General features: G+C 35.5%; 1 pseudogene; it reads right to left on the reverse strand.

Moving 5' to 3' along the window:
* Positions 1-6234: 6234 nt before the first annotated feature.
* LOC110306537 lies at positions 6235-7594 on the reverse strand (annotated as a pseudogene).
* Positions 7595-7869: the final 275 nt, after the last annotated feature.

Genomic DNA, 7869 nt, shown 5'->3' on the forward strand with positions numbered 1-7869 from the left:
CTCTCTCCACAGTATTCCTGCATTCCTTTTTGTGTTCTAAGTTTCAAAGATATTTGTCAGTTGAATCTATGGAAAAGATTAAAAATAAAGAACTAATTCCAAGGCTTGTTCTATCAGAAAAACTAAACAAAGAAAGAAATAGATTAAATGATTATGAGAAACAAATTTTCCCCAGAATGGAGAAAAAATGAAAAAATAATGGATAACAATTTATAAATTGTGAATTGATAATTAATGAAGCACCAAATACATGTGGGTTTCAGTTGTTTTCTCTCTTAAAATGGCACAAAGAGAGCATCAATCCTATTCTTTGCAAGAAATGTGTCCGCTTATATCTCCTAAGAAAGGCCAGCAAGAGTAAGATAAAAGGAGAGGGATAATGGTGGGAAGAGTGCAAACACAGCATTTTGTGGAGTGGGACAAGGCAAAGACAATGCCTGATTGCCTTCTCCTTAAGGACAAAAATATTGAAAAGGAGAATGAATTATCTTAGGTGAAAGCATTTTTTTTCCCTTTGTGGAGTATTCACATTTTAGGTCACCCTTTCATTTGAGGGTGCTGATTCATCAGCTGAGAGAAAAGATTAAGTTCAATGCCAGGAGTAGTGGAGCACTCTTTGTGGAAACTCAGTAAACATTAATCAAGGAAGCTGATGAGAATTTACCAAAGGGGGGAAAAAAAGCATCGTCTACACATTTATGCTACACAATAGAAACTGTCACAACCCTGGCCTTTAAAATGTGCTTTAAAAGCTTTAATATAATATGTGACTTTCTTCTTTTAGCAACTTGTTTGTGGCACAGCTGATCTGTGTACCTTGGATTGTGAACTATACCACACTACAAAGTCAACTTTGAAATGGAGAAGTAAAGTGCTAATCATTGTCTATCCAAGCTGTTTAATAGTTTTAACAACTTATACACAAAAAAGTCATACTGAGGTGTTTGGCTATAAGCTATAATTAATTCTGAAGTTTTAATTTGATTGACTATATATATAGGCATATATATATGTATGTATGTATATATAAATATTTAATTATATAAGTGACTGTAATTAGTACTTACTGTGAACCAAACTATAAAATAATAATGTTCATCTACAATAAGCTATTAAAGCCATCTCTGTTACTTAGCTGGTGGTGGTGGTGTCTATACCATCAGAATGAGAGATACGCAGATTCCCACAGGAGAGAGGAAGGAAAGATAGAGGAAGGACTACTAACTCTCAGGGATCGTGTGGATTCTTTCTCACACCTCATTTAAATCTATCTTGTAACTTCATGACATGCCCTACCCCATTATATTTTGTTTAACAATGACAGTTGCTTGGCTTGATTACACACTTCTATGAATTAAGCTAATGGAAAAGTGTGCATTTTTATCTGACAAACTTTTCAGTCCTAGACACATTGTGTCAAGATCTGTTTAAAGGAGAATGATCCCGTTTGCACATCTGTGTTGATGAAACTTCTCCGTATCATTCCTATCCTTGAGATAGGTTAAATGGCTACAAGGACCCATTACCGCGTACAATATAACCAACCACTGTAAGTTCTTTTCTTTATCATCGTTTTACTCCAGTATACCATCGTTTTAAGTCATTTATTTCAGGACATGCAATAATATCCGTTTCTGCTTTTTAATAAAGGTTAGAAGTTATAACAACAAGGATCTTGACTATTCTGCATGGGATTTAGACTTTTACCTATACTTGCTTATGCACACCAAGAACTTACGAAATATTAGTTAGGTTCAAAAACCAGCCAACGACTCTCTTGTATCATAATTCCCTAAAAGAAAAATAATAAGTGCTTAGAAAAAGAGAATGTTATTAAAGACCTACAGAGTTTCCATAAAACAACGTGTATAAGTGGGATAGTGCTGGTCACATTTTTAAAGTAAACACAAGAACAGGGAAAAAATCAGGAGAAGAAACTGAGTCTCAAATTAAAACTCAGATGTGTTGAAGCAAAGCTTATTTCTTACTTTGGGCATTCTAGTAAGCCCAATTCCGTTGTATACAGTTTCTTGACACCTCTTAGTGTTTTTAAAAATAACTGATTGAAAACATATTTTGCATAGTAAATACATGATCTGATTGAATAGGTACAGTTAAAGAAATAGATATAATTCTTTTTTGTTTGTTTGTTTGGTTGGTTTTCTGTTGTTGTTTGTAGACCATTTTATTTAAATATATGACCAATCAAAGAGCTACTGCAATCCAAGTGAACTCTCCACATCTTAGAACTTTGTGAAGTGCAGTAAAGGAAGACTGTTGGTCTTTGGCAGATTCTTCCTGCCCCCAGACCAGTAGATATAATTCTTGTGGGCTGACCTTTTGCTGGCTTACCTGGCCCTATGGCATCCTATGTCATGTTTTAACAGTTTATTATTTCATGAAACACACCCAAATGGGCTATAGAACCTATTTTGCCCCCTCATATGTTCTTGTTTTTCATAGTTTATGCTATAAATGTTCCCCTTCTGTCTATTACTTCCATGTTATTTTTCCCACTGATTTGATCCTCAGGCTTATTCCCTGTTTGTGGCACAAATCTCACAGAGATATCTCAAAACACCATTATTTCAAATTATTATACGGACACCAGAACCTTCCTAGTTTATATTTTAGATGTCTGCTTTTTTGATTTCACATCATATATGCAACTGATTGCTGTAATTTTCAGTTAGATGGAGATAGCACACTATCCCCTAGTCCTGCCTATTTCCTCTGTGATTAAATGGGAAAATTAAAATCAATTCATGTGGTTAATAACACTCAATCTGCCATAGTTAGTCTGTGCTTTGTCTTTTAAATATGCCCTAAAATCCTTTAATTTACCCATACTTATGGGTATTGTCATAGTCATGCTAAGATTACCTGACATCTGAGTGACTCTATACTGTCAGGCAAGTCTCTCCACTTCAGATAAAGCATTTATTTTTAAGTTATTCTCTGTAATGGATTCAGAAAGATATTGCTAGCATTTTTAATGACCTCTTTATATCTTCTAACCAGAATATTCCATTTATCATTGCTCATAAATGGCATCAGAGTTGTGGAAATGTGATATTTTGATTATCAAAGATCTTTATATTAAAGGATATTACATTTAGTTTCAGGAATGGCCCCATGATGCAAATGATTTTAATAATTTTAAACAATGAGCTCCATGTTTCTGTTTTGCACAGTGGTTTTTTTTTTTTTTTAATTACAGAGTCATCTCTGGCTTAAAATTTCAAATCTTAATATATCTTCTTATATTTACATTATTTCGGTCCCTATCCTCTGTCCATGTAACTACTCAAGTCAAGCTCTGTATCCAAACACACATAAACATACAAATATAGTTGATCAGATATGCATATCTACCTAAATTCCATTAAGACATTAAGTGCTTAAGCATTCCATTTACAAATATCTAAAGAGGTATTTTATACACTAGAACTTCAATGTTTAGGGTATAACATCTATCTTTGACTATTATCTTTATTCACACTTAAAGGGATAGTCTTATAAATGTAAGTTTCTTATAGCTATTACTATTAAAAATAACAAACTATGTTGCTATATAAGCCTTGTGGTAAGGATTAAAATAAATGAAAACTTGAAGTTCAGTTTTCTTATCTTAAAGTGATAGTAAAATAGTCCATATTTGTTGTATAAAAGTAAAAGACAATGAGAAAATGACATTAAAATAAAATCTGAAGGATGAGATATATAAAGCACTTGTGTAAATAAAACATCAGAGTGGTACATGATGCTGGCTGAGAAGGTTAACAAGGAAGTTTTTGCAGATGCAGAAAAATAATCAGGTTAGAACATGCAGCAGCATTTCCATACTAACTCAGATTACACAATACCAGACAGATGTAAGAAGAAAATTATGGTTTTTATCCTCATAATAAAAACATAACATTGAAATAGACGTGTTACCAGACAAAAGAACAGATATCCAGAAAAGGATAGAGGGAGTAAGTCAAAGTAGTACAGGTTGGGTATGATCAAACTGCACAACTATTGTGGCACACTGTCTTCTATAATTTCTATTTTATATTTTCCAATGTCTATTCTTAGGACATTCTTCAGACATGTTGGACAAACTAGGACTGAGTTAGTGGCATATTTCCTAAGTCATCTGACACATGTTATACAAAACATGACATTCTTATATGAGTGCATGGCTTCCAAGAAAAGATAAAGTGGCATAGTCCAATGAGCATTGATTTTCAGGGTCTCATGGTGAGTCTAGAGATGATGGATACATGGTGGTAAAGGTACTTTTAGACCATTGAACTCACTGCATCAAATACTGTAATTGTAGTGTCAAAAAACAAATTTCAGAGTGAAAACTAACTTAAGCTAGTTTTTCATGAGTAATAATTTATCCAATAGTAGTTAAATTTTCTCTGTGATTAAAACCTTCCATCCTTAGAGGAATCTCCTTAAGAGATGGAGTGATAAAGAGGAAGTGAACTCCACAGAATATTCTGAAGGAGAAGGTCATGAAGACACAGGATACTAAAAGGAAGATAAACATTCCATCTTTCAGGGAGCATCCATAAGCCCTGGAAGTAAACAACTGAATGTCTTCAGGAAGTCCTTGAAATTTACCAGATTCACTAGACCCCTTTCTCCTCAAAGATTATCTAAGGAGTAAGAGTGATGAGAGACACTCTCAGAACAGATAAGTGGCTTAGAAGAAGCAGAGACCAGCTGAGCTGTTTGGAATACACTCAAAAACCAGCAGGCTATCTGGAAAGGACACTCTCCAACCTGCGTGGAATTACATAGTGAGCTCCAGGTTGCCTACTTTCAGGTTAGAATGTGCTTGGGTAATGGAGCTGTCTTTGATTCATTTCTGCTCCTGGAAATAACTTTTTGCATATTACTGGAACTAACCACAGCACAGCTTACTGGTTCACCAAGTGGGGTCATAGTGGTTACCTTCCTTTCGTTTGTTTTCAGCTCTTTATCTGGAGTGAATTTAACATGCCTCCAGGAATAGTACCATACCACAGTAGTCCATTAATTTGACAAATGTATCCAATACAAATCTTAACTACAGAAAAAAAAAATACATTAGCAAAGCAAGAGTATGGCCGATTTGTACTACTTGCTCAATGTTTTGCAAAAGAAATACTTCAATTTTAAAATAATCTTTAATTTTATTAAAGGAGTTCTATATTTATTCTTTGTTAAACTAGTGCAAGTATGACTCAGCTTTGTTACAGCCTTCTCATTTACCTCTCTGCTGAAAGTCTATCTTTGATGACCTATGAGCATTTCTGAGATATTTCAAGAAAGCAAACAGAAGGATCAGATTAGGTGAAAGTTTATGGATATTAGGATCATTAGTGAAATTAATTCCCCAAAAGAGAACATAAAATTATCTGTGAAAAATGGATTCTAAAGTCTGAAACCCGCTGTGTTTCATAGTACTAGAGACACCCTTGTCTCAGAGTGAAGAGAAAGCGCCACCACACAGGAGATGCTCTCTGTGTTAGAGTTACACAGTCATCTTTGAGACTGACTGGTAGAGCGTCTAAGCAGGCAGCAAGCATTAGAGACGATTACAAGAGGGAGGTCACAGCATCATTCTTCCCGCGAGGAATCCTGGGCTAACACAGAGTTGTCATCTGCTTTGGGAATCCTTCCCAGCATGCATGTGGTTCCACTCCTCAGATGCATAATCATGATGCTGTCATTAACACTTGAGTTTTCTATATATGAACATGGAAAAGAGTGTTCCCCACTTTTGTAGAAAGTGTAAGTGCTTTCCTTTGCCATAATCTAAAATAAATGGAAATTGTTTCCCAAGATCTCATTTAGGCCATGATCTACTGTGAGATTTTAACCTTCTCCTCAGTGTTATAACAATTTTTCACCTTGTCTGACTATATTCCTGCCTTAAAAACAGACAAATTAACCAGGCAATGCCTTCCCCTATGCTGTCCTTTGTTCCATGTGCTCAATGCTGTCTGTTCCTTTGGCTAACTGTAAGAGATCATTATTTTTTTTACAATCACATTCTTGTGTATTAAACTGTTAAATCTTAATTATTTATACAGCTCATTGGACCAATAGCATAAAAATAGAGAACATCATCTCGAAATTTATCTCATTCCATGTTCAGAGATAAATGGCTTAACCATTTTTTTTTCCACTATTTTCCGGAGGCAAGTCCTTGTTTACAGTCTGATGGCAATCACATGCTGGCAGTTTCCAAAGCTACTGTATGAAGAGGATGCTGAAGGCCATTCCGATACAGCATATGATGACATAAGGACTCCTGTATTCACCAACTCGGGTTCACTTCCAAATGATTCCCAATAGTCCAGTTCTATTTCTGTCCTGGATGCTGGGTGTCAGGGAGCGGGTATAAGCATGCATACATATACACAGCAACATTACAGTCAACAGTGTCTGAAAATTGAAAATGGCAGACCTAGTGAGGCTGGTGCTGGTCCAGCCACATCACCGTTATGGAACAGGGCAGAAGAGGATGCATGAGATGATTGTTTTAATGAATATTTTTCCTAAAAGAAGTAACTAAGGACAACACATTACAAATCCCTGATATTCCAAGCACTGTATAGTTATGCAAATTAGAGATGTATTGGTTAATTATTTAATGTTTGGTGGATTGATTCCCAGCCCTCTTCAATACTAGTGATAATATGTAACCTTCTTTATAATTAGCAATATCGTGATTACTAAGTATGGATTAGTAATGTACTGTATACAGACTCTGAAAGGTGCATAATGATGAAGTGTAGCAGCAAAGACAACAAACAGCTCTACATCCCAGGGAACAATACTGTTCCAGGTTGTAGAACCACAACTCAATATGCCTTTTCTAAAAGGTAGAGTTATGTATCTTGAAGTGACTCTCAGAGTGAATTTTCTTCAGAGGTAGGATGTTGAACGGACATAGGAAGACTAGATTCACAGTTGTTAGTGTCTTCGGTACCACCTACTGTAGTCACCTGTAAAGACTGAAGTGGCCAGAAGATCATCACATCTAACTGAAGTTAGTTGACTCTTACATCAAACATGTGCCGCGGGAAAGTAATATACTTTTGGTGTGATTTGGGATTGTTACTGCAGTGTAGCATAACTGCCCTGTTATACATGAATGAAGATAACAACTGAGTTTACAGCACAATCTAACGTGAAATAGAGCAATAATAGAGCAATAGATGAACAACTTTCTGAATAGAGATGTCTCAAGCAAAGATACTGGCAGCATTCAAATCTCCCACAAAGTACTCAGAATTAATGACACATTTAATAAAACCATCACCGGATTCTTCTCAAAGAATTGTGTGTGTGTGTGTGTGTGTGTGTGTGTGTGTGTGCCTATTAATAGCAATGAACAGAACTGGTGAGAATCTTGAGAGAGTGTGGCAGGTGGTAAATGGGGGAAATTACAGTGTAAAGAATTGGACTCTATTGAGACTGTTCTTTGAGGTCTTGCAGATCCTTACCTCCCTATCCCTTTCTGAAGCTTGTGTCCTCTGCAGTTTGTAAGGATACACAAATCAGATGTTGCCCTCTTAAATAAACCTTCAAAGGGTGGCTTTGGCATCTTTTAGAATCCATGTGTGATTTCAATTTCAATAGTGGACAGGAAGGTTAGGTTGTGTAAAAATATTTAGCCAGAAAGATCTGTAGTAATACTAATTATACCATTCACAAACTTGTAGAAGGCTAAAATATTTTAAAATATTCACTTGAATAGTGATATTTGCACAAAAGCTTTCCTGGTTTTTTTTGTTTGTTTGTTTATATGTATCTGTGTGTGTGTGTGTGTGTGTGTGAGAGAGAGAGAGAGAGAGAGAGAGAGAGAGAGAGAGAGAGAGA

Source organism: Mus caroli, chromosome 12 (genome assembly GCF_900094665.2).
Source record: "Mus caroli chromosome 12, CAROLI_EIJ_v1.1, whole genome shotgun sequence".
Classification (NCBI taxonomy): Eukaryota; Metazoa; Chordata; class Mammalia; order Rodentia; family Muridae; genus Mus; species Mus caroli.